The sequence below is a fragment of the Triticum aestivum genome, chromosome 1D (genome assembly GCF_018294505.1).
Source record: "Triticum aestivum cultivar Chinese Spring chromosome 1D, IWGSC CS RefSeq v2.1, whole genome shotgun sequence".
NCBI lineage: Eukaryota > Viridiplantae > Streptophyta > Magnoliopsida > Poales > Poaceae > Triticum > Triticum aestivum.
Genome location: NC_057796.1, coordinates 408617894 through 408631792, shown reverse-complemented (window position 1 = coordinate 408631792; position 13899 = coordinate 408617894).

The window sequence follows — 13899 nt, the reverse complement described above, 5'->3', positions numbered from 1 at the left end:
TCCGCGTGTGCAACTGTTTTGCACCCGTTGTATTTGAACGTAGAGCCTATCACACCCGATCATCACGTGGTGTCTCAGCACGAAGAACTTTCGCAACGGTGCATACTCAGGGAGAACACTTTTATCTTGAAATTTTAGTGAGAGATCATCTTATAATGCTACCGTCAATCAAAGCAAGATAAGATGCATAAAAGATAAACATCACATGCAATCAATATAAGTGATATGATATGGCCATCATCATCTTGTGCTTGTGATCTCCATCTCCGAAGCACCGTCATGATCACCATCGTCACCGGCGCGACACCTTGATCTCCATCGTAGCATCGTTGTCGTCTCGCCAACTATTGCTTTTACGACTATTGCTACCGCTTAGTGATAAAGTAAAACATTTACATGGCGATTGCATTGCATACAATAAAGCGACAACCATATGGCTCCTGCCAGTTGCCGATAACTCGATTACAAAACATGATCATCTCATACAATAAAATATAGCATCATGTCTTGACCATATCACATCATAACATGCCCTGCAAAAACAAGTTAGACATCCTCTACTTTGTTGTTGCAAGTTTTACGTGGCTGCTACGGGCTTAGCAAGAACCGTTCTTACCTACGCATCAAAACCACAATGATAGTTTGTCAAGTTGGTGCTGTTTTAACCTTCGCAAGGACCGGGCGTAGCCACACTCGGTTCAACTAAAGTGAGAGAGACAGACACCCGCCAGTCACCTTTAAGCAACGAGTGCTCGCAATGGTGAAACCAGTCTCGCATAAGCGTACGCGTAATGTTGGTCCGGGCCGCTTCATCTCACAATACCGCTGAACCAAAATATGACATGCTGGTAAGGAGTATGACTTATATCGCCCACAACTCACTTGTGTTCTACTCGTGCATATAACATCAACGCATAAAACCTGGCTCGGATGCCACTGTTGGGGAACGTAGTAATTTCAAAAAATTTCCTACGCACACGCAAGATCATGGTGATGCATAGCAACGAGAGGGGAGAGTGTTGTCCACGTACCCTCGTAGACCGAAAGCGGAAGCGTTAACACAACGCGGTTGATGTAGTCATACGTCTTCACGATCCGACCGATCAAGTATCGAACGCACGACACCTCCGAGTTCAGCACACGTTCAGCTCGATGACGTCCCTCGAACTCCGATCCAGCCGAGTGTTGAGGGAGAGTTTCATCAGCACGACGGTGTGGTGACAATGATGATGTTCTACCGACGCAGGGCTTCGCCTAAGCACCGCTACGATATTATCGAGGTGTAATATGGTGGAGGGGGCACCGCACACGGCTAAGAGATCAATGATCAAATTGTGTGTCTAGAGGTGCCCCCTGCCCCCGTATATAAAGGAGCAAGGGGGGGTTCGGCCGGCCAAGGGGAGAGGCGCGCCAGGAGGAGTCCTACTCCTACCGGGAGTAGGACTCCCCCCTTTTCCATGTTGGATTAGGAGAGAGAGGGGGAAGAGGTGGAGGGGAGGAAGGAAAGGGGGGGGGGCACCGCCCCCCTCTCCTTGTCCTATTCAGATTGGGGGGGGGGAGGGGCGTGCGGCCCTGCCCTGGCCTCCTCTCCTCTCTTCCACCTAGGCCCACTAAGGCCCATTAAGTTACCGGGGGGTTCCGGTAACCTCCCGGTACTCCGGAAAAATCCCGATTTCACCCGGAACACTTCCGATGTCCAAACATAGGCTTCCAATATATCAATCTTTATGTCTCGACCATTTTGAGACTCCTCGTCATGTCCGTGATCACATCCAGGACTCCGAACAACCTTCGGTACATCAAAACATATAAACTCATAATATAACTGTCATCGTAACGTTAAGCGTGCGGACCCTACGGGTTCGAGAACTACGTAGACATGACCGAGACACCTCTCCGGTCAATAACCAATAGCGGAACCTGGATGCTCATATTGGTTCCCACATATTCTACGAAGATCTTTATCGGTCAGACCACATAACAACATACGTTGTTCCCTTTGTCATCGGTATGTTACTTGCCTGAGATTCGATCGTCGATATCTCGATACCTAGTTCAATCTCGTTACCGGCAAGTCTCTTTACTCGTTCCGTAATACATCATCTCGCAACTAACTCATTAGTCACAATGCTTGCAAGGCTTATAGTGATGTATATTACTGAGTGGGCCTAGAGATACCTCTTCGACAATCGGAGTGACAAATCCTAATCTCGAAATACGCCAACCCAACAAGTACCTTTGGAGACACCTGTAGAGCACCTTTATAATCACCCAGTTACGTTGTGACGTTTGGTAGCACACAAAGTGTTCCTCCGGTAAACGGGAGTTGCATAATCTCATAGTCATAGGAACATGTATAAGTCATGAAGAAAGCAATAACAACATACTAAACGATCGAGTGCTAAGCTAACGGAATGGGTCAAGTCAATCACATCATTCTCCTAATGATGTGATCTCGTTAATCAAATGACAACTCATGTCTATGGCTAGGAAACACAACCATCTTTGATTAACGAGCTAGTCAAGTAGAGGCATACTAGTGACACTCTGTTTGTCTATGTATTCACACATGTATTATGTTTCCGGTTAATACAATTCTAGCATGAATAATAAACATTTATCATGATATAAGGAAATAAATAATAACTTTATTATTGCCTCTAGGGCATATTTCCTTCACTTTGTTCCCATTGCAATACTTGGGCCTCCTGATACGTCTCCGTCGTATCTATAAATTTTGATTGTTTCATGCCAATATTCTACAACTTTCATATACTTTTGGCAACTTTTTATACTATTTGTTGGGACAAACGTATTGATCCAGTGCCCAGTGCCAGTTTTTGTTTGTTGCATGTTTTTTTCACAGAAAATCCATATCAAACGGAGTCCAAACGCGATAAAAACTTACGGAGATTTTTTTTGGAATATATGTGATTTTTGGAAAAAAAAGAATCAACGCGAGACGATGCTCGAGGGGGCCACAAGGCAGGGGGCGCGCCCTGGACCCTTGGGGCCACCCCGTAAGGCGGTTGGTGCCCTTCTTCTGCCGCAATAAAGCTAATATCCAAATAAAAATCGTGTTAAAATTTCAGCCCAATCGGAGTTACGGATCTTTGGGAATTTAGGTGAAAGGCCAGAATCTGGGAATGCAGAAACAGAAGGAAACAGAGAGAGAGATCCAATCTCGGAGGGGCTCCCGCCCCTCCGCCTCCATGGAGGCCATGTACCAGAGGGGAAACACTTCTCCCATCTAGGGGGAAGGTCAAGGAAGAAGAAGAAGGAGGGGGGCTCTCTCCCCCTCTCTCCCGGTGGCGCCGGAACAACGCCGGGGCCATCATCGTGACGGCGATCTACACCAACAACTTCGTCGCCGTCATCACCAACTCTCTCCCCCTCTATGCAGCGGTGTAACACCTCTTCTCCTCGCTGTAATCTCTACTTAAACATGGTGCTCAACACTATATATTATTTCCCAATGATGTATGGCTATCCTAAGATGTTTGAGTAGATATATTTTGTCCTATGGGTTGATTGGTGATCGTGATTGGTTTGAGTTGCATGTTTTATTATTGGTTCTGTCCTATGGTGCTCTTCGTGTCGCGCAAGCGTGAGGGAACCCCGCTGTAGGGTTCGCAATACGTTCATTGTTTGCTTATTGTCTGCGTTGCGTGAGTGATAAAAACAGAAACACGGATAAGTGAGTTATGGCGTATGGGAAAAAAGAGGACTTGATACTTTAATGCTATGGTTGGGTTTTAACTTAATGATCTTTAGTAGTTACGGATGTTTGCTAGAGTTCCAATCATAAGTGCATACTAGATCATTGCTGGCGCGCGTTGCTGCACCCGTCCTTTTTTTACTATAGTATGAAGTGCTAGGAATTTATGTAAAAACATGGAGTTGTTTATCAGCAATTTTTTTGTTTTCTTTCCAAACTTGAGTCCATAATGAAAGTTTAATCATTTTCAATGGGTTGGTTATGCACCTTATTTGTAGATACTTGGAAGACGTGCTAATATTTGTAATATAAAATATGAACAATAGAAAACTGATAGACACGGTATATATTTCTCAATCCAACGCTTGATGTATCCAAATGGTCGGTGTGCTAGCCGGTATCAGGCAAAACTGGATCTTAAAAACAACTATATCTAAAGTAAATTGTTTACAGCGCTCACTATCATTGTTTAATTCAAGCTATAATAAAACAAAATACAAATCAAACTGACAGCAAATTAGCATAGGTACTTCCCCAAGCCATAGCACTAAACTTTAAGAAGCAATGTGTCATGCTCAGTCAGCTACACGTACATACATGCACCATCAGCAATTCAATCATGCATTAGCGCTAACCCAGTCAGAAACAAGAGCACAATACTTCCATCTCTATCCGATGCTCAATTGGTAGCTCACATGGTAGCTCGCAGACAAGTTGGCACCTGCTAAGTTATAAAATAGCAAGTCTTATTTCTTTAATAGTCACAACATTCAGATTCTGGGTGTGAGATTTTCGATGATAATACTATTTCCTTTTAGATTTTAAGGAAATATATGAATTAGCGACAATGCTAAATAAAACATCAACGCTGGTAATGAAAGTCTTTGATACATGAACATGAAATATCCCAGGCCATGCTAAACAATAATCAACACTGGTAATGAAAGTGAAATCATCTAGTGGAAATGAAAACTATAACGCAGGAAGTAAGATCAGATTCCAACTTTATCAATCTAAATAGTGAAGTTTACTTTAATGACCTCAACAATCAAGATCCCCTCTTCCAGTATCCCTGAAACAAAGACATAAAACTACTTTTATCTTTGTACTGCATGAAAATAGGATCACAAAGGCAGAGGAGAAAACAATATAAGACTCATTAACTCAGTCTGGCAGGAACATTTGGGTTAGCACCAGTATCTAGTAAGCAGTTCATCGTACCAGGTAGGTGATGACCCACAAGTATAGGGGATCTATCATAGTCCTTTCGATAAGTAAGAGTGTCGAACCCAACGAGGAGCAGAAGGAAATGATAAGCGGTTTTCAGCAAGGTATTCTCTGCAAGCACTGAAATAATAGGTAACAGATAGTTTTGTGATAGGATAATTTGTAACGAGCAACAAGTAACAAAAGAAAATACAGTGCAGCAAGGTGGCCAATCCTTTTTGTAGCAAAGGACAAGCCTGGACAAACTCTTATATAGAGAAAAGCGCTCCCGAGGACACATGAGAATTATCGTCAAGCTAGTTTTCATCACGTTCATATGATTCGCGTTCGGTACTTTAATAATTTGATATGTGGGTGGACCGGTGCTTGGGTGCTGTTCTTACTTGAACAAGCATCCCACTTATGATTAACCTCTATTGCAAGCATCCGCAACTACAACAAAAGTATTAAGGTAAACCTAACCATAGCATGAAACATATGGATCCAAATCAGCCCCTTACGAAGCAATGCATAAACTAGGGTTTTGATGAGCACATGGGTACATCATACATGACATCTCAGAAAAGTGCACAATTTAGTTGGAAATAATTACTAAGCCGAATCTAGCAAACATATGGCCAGGTGAACGCTAACTTAAGTTCATACTATAATCTTGAATACATGGCTGCACTATCATCTCCATTGTTGTTGGTTGAACTTAGGTATCAAATGGAAGAAATCCAACAACCTATGAGCTCTTGAAGCAACCAATCTGGAGGAACGAGTTTGAAGAAAACAAGTTTCTAGTGAAGTTGATGCTGTCAGTTTTTACCTCTGATGTTTCGTGGTGGCACACCCATATGGTGGAGAGACGGGGCCATAGGGGTACATCAACAGAAGCTAAATCAAATTAGCTTTCCAATGAAAAAAACCTCACATCATTTGGAGTTGTGAGTCAACATTCTAGTCATTCTTGTGGAAGGTGTCCAGGCTGTCAAGACTTCACGAATTTCCGAGGAGCTCTGCAATAACTCCCAAAGTTGACTGTTTATTCATCCAAGAAAGCCATGCAAACCTGCTTACTTTTGAAACCATTTTCACACCTAGCTAAGGGGGGTTGTCCCTGCTATAAAACCCCATCTCCCCCATCCTCTAGAGAACCTTTTGTCAAACCATTCAGCTACAAGCTTATGCAGCAAGACTGCTAGAGAGATCTGAGAGATCTTGCTACCTTTGCTCTTGTGAGTTCATTCGGATTCGCGAGAAGGAGCCTCTGGTTCCCCCTAGTTCATGCTCTACGGTTCCGGCCGTTTTGTGTGGATTAGTCCCGGTTTGTGGTTTTGCGATTGTTCAGACAGCGGGTTGGAGTTCTTGTAGCTTCGGTCAACCATCCCCAACGTACGTGTTGCATCCAACCTTGGCAGGTATAAAGCTAGTTATCCCGGCTGCTTGCAGCTAGTTATCCCTCCCGATTCGATCCTACGACATGAAGATCGGGCCACCCTCGGGCGTGAACTCATTCATCGGGTTCCCACCTATCATCTGGCATCAGAGCCTTTGTTGACACGGTAGGATCTGTTATCCAACTTTATCTTGCTATCATCCCTTTAGATCGAGTGTTTTTCATGCTATATTTTCTGTCCTAAAAGTCCAAAGCCCCACCAAAAATAAATCCAAGCCTTGTTGGTGCTGAGATCTTGTTGTTGCATACCTTGCATGTTCTTCATCTTTTAGATCTGCACCAAGTTCATCTTCGTAATTGCTTTCAGATTTGGTTGTTGTGCTTTGGAAAAAGAGAGGAAAAAAAGAGTGGAAAAAAGAATCAAAGAGAAAAAAAGAGTGGCAAAAAAAGTCAAGAGAGAAAAAGAAAGTGTTGTGTAAGATCCAAAAGTTTCAGCTTGATAGAAAAATTTCAGAAGCTTGTGTGTTGTGTTTATCAATCTTGGTGCAAAGGTGCAGCAGATCCATCCACATATTTTTCTTGGTTTGCATCAACTTGATTTTGGCACAAGCCCCTTTTTGTTTACCCCACCAAGCTCCACCAAAAACCGAAGCTAGTTCTTTGATCCCTGTCTTTCAATCGCTTTAACACATACGGGAGAAGCACAATCTGATGTGAACCGATAAGATCTTTGGTGAGTAAGAGGTGAGGTTGTGTGATTCCACAGAAAATATCCTATTCCACTTTTTAGCCCCACTAACATGGCAGGATTCGCATCGAGTGTTCATGGAAAAAATCAAGGGGAAAAGGATGCCCCGGTCACACGTGCTGAGTTTCTGGAATTATGGAACATTGTTCAAGAATATCGAAGGAGGCTTGACGAGCGCCTTCGAGCAAGTGGTGACGGGGTTCGACATCGACAATACCCTGTTGCTCATGAAGTGCAGCAAAGAAGACATGCTCGAGGGCATGATGTTGCTGCTCGTGGGCATGTCACTACTACTCAAGAAGTACAGAAAGGAGGACGTGCTTGAGAGCATGGTGTTTCTTCTCGTGGGCATGACAGTGTTGCACCTGAAGTGCAACAAGGATGTCATGCTCGAGGAAGAAGTTGTGGCACCCATCGGCACAACAACAACCCACTGCAAAGCATGGCCGTGGTTGATGGAGCGGCTCCGGTGATTCATAGCCCATGTTCACCTAAGAAGCTCAGTCCTAATGTTGGCATCTCAACCACCAACACTGTCCCAGCATCCAGGAAACATGTGCCAAAAATTCCATGTGAGGAAGAGATTCCACAATCCAAAATCCCACAACTTGAGAGTGATAATAAAAGCAAGCTGAGTGACTCCACCAAAAGTAAGGAAGAGTGTCCACTTTCCACAATTCCATATATTGAGAGTGCTAGGGAAAGTGAGATGAGTGAGTCCACAAAATGTGAGGATCAGATTGTTCATCATGAGAGTGAAAAGAAAAATGAGTTGAGTGACTCCACCAAATGTGAGGAAGAGTGTCCACTTTCCACAATTCCATATATTGAGAGTGCTAAGGAAAGTGAGATGAGTGAGTCCACAAAATGTGAAATTGAGATCATTCCACACCTCATTAGAGAGATAAGTGATCCACAACCCAATATACCACACAATAAGAGTGAGAGGATAAGTGAGTTATGTGAGTCCACTAAACGTGAGTGTAACGCCCATGATGCGGCTATATCTCCCACGTGTCGAGGCACGACTTAGAGGCATAACCGCATAGTGGTTTTGTCGCAAGAAGGGTCATCTTCACACAATCCCATGTAATGAACAAGAATGGGATAAAGAGTTGGCTTACAATCGCCACTTCACACAATACATAAATATCATCATACATCATCCAAAATACAATCATATAGACCGGCTATGGTCACAATCCAGATGAAAATAAGACAACCCCAAATGCTAGATCCCCGATCGTCCCAACTGGGCTCCACTACTGATCATCAGGAAAAGACACATAGTAACGACCCCGTTCCTCGTCGAACTCCCACTTGAGATCGACGCCATCGTCTGCACTGGCATCGTCGGCACCTGCAACTGTTTAGAAGTAACTGTGAGTCACGGGGACTCAGCAATCTCACACCCGCGAGATCAAGACTATTTAAGCTTGTAGGAAAAGGTGGTTCAAAGAGGTGGAGCTGCAGCGGCAAAAGCATATATGGTGGCTAACTTGCGCGAATGAGAGCGAGAAGAGAAGCAATGGAACGGACGTCATCTAGCAATGACCAAGAAGAGGTCCTAATCACCTACTTACGTCATTCATAACACAGACCGTGTTCACTTCCCGGACTCCGCCGAGAAGAGACCATCACGGCTACACACGCGGTTGATGTATTTTAATTGGGTCAAGTGACAAGTTATCTACAACCGGACATTAACAAATTCCCATCTGCCTCATAACCGCGGGCACGGCTTTCGAAAGATAATACCCTGCAGGGGTGTTCCAACTTAGCCCATCATAAGCTCTCACGGTCAACGAAGGATAAACCTTCTCCCGGAAAGACCCGATCAGTCTCGGAATCCCGGTTTACAAGACATCTCGACAATGGTAAAACAAGACCAGCAAAGCCGCCCGAATGTGCCGACAAATCCCAATAGGAGCTGCACATATCTCGTTCTCAGGGCACACCGGATGAGACATCCTACGAGTAAAACCAGACCTCGAGTTTCCAGGAGGGGGCCCCGCAGTCTGCTCAGTTCGGACCAACACTCGAAGGAGCACTGGCCCGGGGGGGTTAAAATAAGATGACCCTCAGGCTCGCGAAAACCCGGGGGAAAAGGCTTACGTAGCAAATGGTAAAACCAAGGTTGGGCCTTGCTGGAGGAGTTTTATTCAAGGCGAACTGTCAAGGGGGTCCCATAAATCACCCGACCGTGTAAGGAACGCAAACTCAAGGAACATAATCCCGGTATAACAGTACTAGGGCGGCAAGAGTGGATCAAAACACCAGGCATAAGGCCGAGCCTTCCACCCTTTACCAAAATATATAGATGCATTAATTAAATAGGAGATATTGTGATATCCCAACATATCCATGTTCCGACATGGAACAAACTTCAACTTCACCTGCAACTAGCAACGCTATAAGAGGGGCTGAGCAAAAGCGGAACATAGCCAAACAACGGTTTGCTAGGAAAGGATGGTTAGGGCTGACATGGCTAAAATAGGAGACATGATATAGCAAGTGATAGGTAGCGAGCATGGCAAAAGAGCGAACAACTAGCATAGCAAAGATAGAAGTGATTTCGAGGGGTGGTCATCTTGCCTGCAAGGTTCTCAGAGTTGTCGAAAGCTTGATCCTCGTAAGCGTACTCGATAGGTTCCTCGTTCACGAACTCGTCTCCCGGCTCTACCCAAGACAAGAACACAAACAAACGGAACCACAATCAACAACGAGAAATGCGCAAGCAATATGATGCAAAACATGTATGATATGCAAGATGTGATATGCGATGCATATGCGTGCTCCGGAAGGAAAATGATGAACATGGCAGTAACTTGGCAAACCAAGCATGCCACTGGAAAGATGAGATGATTTCGGTCGAAATCGATATAAAGATCACCGGAATCGGATGCACGGTTTGCAAATGGCAAGCAAAACAAGAATGACACTAATCTGCGATAAACAGCAATATAGCACTTAAAATACAACAAGTAATAATGCTACAGAACCCCAACATAGCAACAAAGCACATGGCAGTAACCTACAGGAGATGCTTGACAAAAGAAGAACACTGAGCTACAGCTAGTTCACAACATATCAAGCTCAAACAAGCATGGCAAAAGTGCAAAAGATTACAGGTTCACAGACTTAGTGAAAAACTGGACATGACAGAAATCAGCATCAGGTAGCAATGTTCAGAGCATGATATCAACATGCTACAGGAACTTAACATAGTAAAACAAGGCATGGTAGTGTTCTACTAAATGCACATGACAAAAGTCCCTTACCGACCATAAGCCAAAAAGGACCAGAAGATATGATGGCAAGCATGTAAACATAGCAAGTTTCGTTATCAGGTTTCAGACTTGGCAGAAAACAGAGCATGGCAGAAATATTAATATGTAGGCCTCTTTGTGAGCTTGATGCACTCACTACAGAGAAATGCATGACAAACCAAGCATACCTAAAGCAAGATGGCATGTTTATGAAGCTATCCATGGCAAGAACAATTGCATAGCATGTGTGGATCAACTAAAATAAGCTTGGCAAAAATGCATATCATGTTAAGAATCTGCCAGAAATATTTTATAGCAAAAGTAGAGCAAGATTGAGTCATGCTATCTTACTCTAAAATTGCAAACAATTGCAGGAATGGATCAATTACAACTATAGATACAAAACATCCTTAATGAACATCACAAAAATATGCATGGATCTCTCTGTAGCATCAAGTTTACATGGCAACAAAATTACAGCAGACAGAGACTTGGAGAAATCACTAAGTCCCTGAAAACAGAATTATTACGGGACCTACTTTGCATGCTTGTGCTAGTCACCATAGAGATCACAAAAAGACATGGGCTATACCAATGGAAATATGGCATGGCATACTTCAAAACACATGTAGAGCTCATGCTCAAAAGATGCACAGAATAAATGATACAAAAATGACAAATCTCCAAGTTCTGTCAAGAACCAGAGAATAACAGCAACTAGCTCTCTTCCAACGAAGATTTGGGCATCAAGATGACCTCTAATGAAAATGGTGCAATTGAACAAAATGAAGAGCATCACGAGACAAACAATTTGACATATTATACGCGCGAATTAGAGCTACATGCACAAAGTTACGACACCTCGAACAGGAGCACATGCTGATGAAATACTGGGACTTGGAAGAAATTTGGGGGGTTCGAGAGAAAGTCAACGGGGGCATCCATACCAGATCCGATCGAAGGAAGCTACAGGAGCTCGGGCCGGCGACCGAAGAGACGAGGGCCGACCGGCCGGAGGAAGAGGAAGGCGCCGGGGGGGGGGGGGAAGAGGAGCGGCGGCGGCGGCGGCCGGTGGCCGGAGCGGGCGGCGGCGCGGCGACCCGCGGGGAACGCCGGGCGGCGGCGGCGGCCGGCGAGCAGGCGGCGGCGTGGGTCGGGGCCCGAGGCAGCGGCGGCGGGAGAAGACGGGCCGGAGGGCCGGCGCGCGGGCCCGGCGGGCCGGCGGGGTCCGGGCGGCGGCGGAGCGACGTGGCGCGCCGCGATTCGTCCGCCGGCGCGGACGGACGTGTCCGGCGGGGGCGGACGTTGTCCGGCGGCGCGAGGGATTTTTGCTAGGGTTAGACTGCGATTCCGTTTTTGGGATGCTCACTTATTTATAGGTAGAGGGAGCTAGGAGACTCCAAATGAGGTGCGGTTTTCGCCCACACGATCGTGATCGAACGCCCTAGAGCATGGAAGAGAGTTTGGTGGGCTTTGGGCTGGTTTTGCAGGGGTTTTTTTGCTGGATACTCAAATGGACTTTGCGGATGCCCGGTTAACCGTTGGAGTACCAAACGACCTCCGAATGGAACGAAACTTGACCGGTAGTCTCCGGGTGGTATATTAAGACCACTAGACAAGCCTCGGTCCATTCCGAGAAATTTTGACACACGCACACGAAAGAAAACTAGAGAGGTGCACCGGAGGAGATAGGAGCGCCGGATTGGAAAACGGACAACGGGGAAAAAGCTCGGATGCATGAGACGAACACGTATGCGAATGCAATGCACATGATGACATGATATGAAAATGCATGACATGACAAAATACAAAACGAAAGACAAAACCCAACAACGGAGGGAAAAACATATCACATAGCCGGAAATGGCAAGAGTCGGAGTTACAAATATGGCAAGTTACATGCGGGGTGTTACAGTGAGCTTGAGGTGTTTCCCCATAATATGAAAGAGATGAGTGATCCACCAAATGAAAAGAGAGAGGAGTATTCAATTACTAACGATTCACAAAATTCTTTTTCTTTGCAATATGTGCAGGTGCAACAGGCATACCTATCGGCTCTCTTGCAACGATGGGAGATTGAGATCCAAGAACAAATATGGAGGGCGTGGAGTACCACTACACAAAGAACATATGTGAAGATTGATTTTCACAAAGGCATTGAAGTACTCATCAAGGTAAAAGAGAAAAGATCATCCATTTTGATGCACCCAGAGGTATGCACTTATGAACTTTTGAAGCATTGGCGCGATGAAATCAGAGAAAAATTCTTGGGTACATCCTTTAGCACACCATCCATCCATCAGTATAATTTGTTCAACCATGATGAAGAAACAAAGGATTTGGGAAACTTGAGATCCACGCAAAAATGTTCAACCTTTTCTTTCCCTAGTTATTTTCTAGTGTCCTCGTGCTATAATTTTGTAGACAGAGTGAAGTCGAGGACGAATTTTCTCCAAGAGAGGGAGGATGATATGTACATGCTCATGGTTGGTTATAAATTTGTACTCCATGGAAATGTTAGTTGGAAGGAACTCCTAAGTCGAACAAAACATCATGTTGTCATCGTCCATAAGATAGCAATGTTGAAAACTAAAATTCTCTATATCATGAAACCTTTGCATTATGATTTGGTATTGCCCTACTTTCTTTTGTGTGATGACCAGGTAGAGTCGAGGACGACTCCTTTTCAAGAGAGGGGGAATCATGAGGGCATCTCGGTCATTGAAACAACACCAATCATCCCTGGACAAATACATGATCAGATGCAACACAATTCAAAGGTGAAAGCTACAAATGAGGATTGCATCATTTCTTTGCATGGATATTATCTACTTCCCTTCTACTTATCATTTGCAGATGAAAGAGAGTCGAGGACGACTCTTCATCAAGGGAGGGAGGATGATGAGCACATGGGTACATCATACATGACATTTCAGAAAAGTGCACAATTTAGTTGGAAAGAATTACTAAGCCGAATCAAGCAAACATATGGCCAGGTGAACGCTAACTTAAGTTCATACTATAATCTTGAATACTTGGCTGCACTTTCATCTCCATTGTTGTTGGTTGAACTTAGGTATCACATGGAAGAAATCCAACAACCTATGAGCTCTTGAAGCAACCGGTCTAGAGGAACGAGTTTGAAGAAAACATGTTTCTAGTGAAGTTGATGCTGTCAGTTTTTACCTCTAATGTTTCGTCGTGGCACACCCATATGGTGGAGAGACGGGGCCATAGGGGTACATCACAGAAGCTAAATCAAATTATCTGTCTAATGTAAAAAACCTCACATCATTTGGAGTTGTGAGTCAAAAGTTCTAGTCATTCTCGTGGAAGGTGTCCAGGCTGTCAAGACTTCGCGAATTTCCGAGGAGCTCTGCAACAACTCCCAAAGTTGACTGCTTATTCATCCAAGAAAGCCATGCAAACCTGCTTACTTTTGAAACCATTTTCACACCTAGCTAAGGGGGTTGTCCCTGCTATAAAACCCCATCTGCCCCTTCCTCTAGAGAACCTTTTGTCAAACCATTCAGCTACAAGCTTATGCAGCAAGACT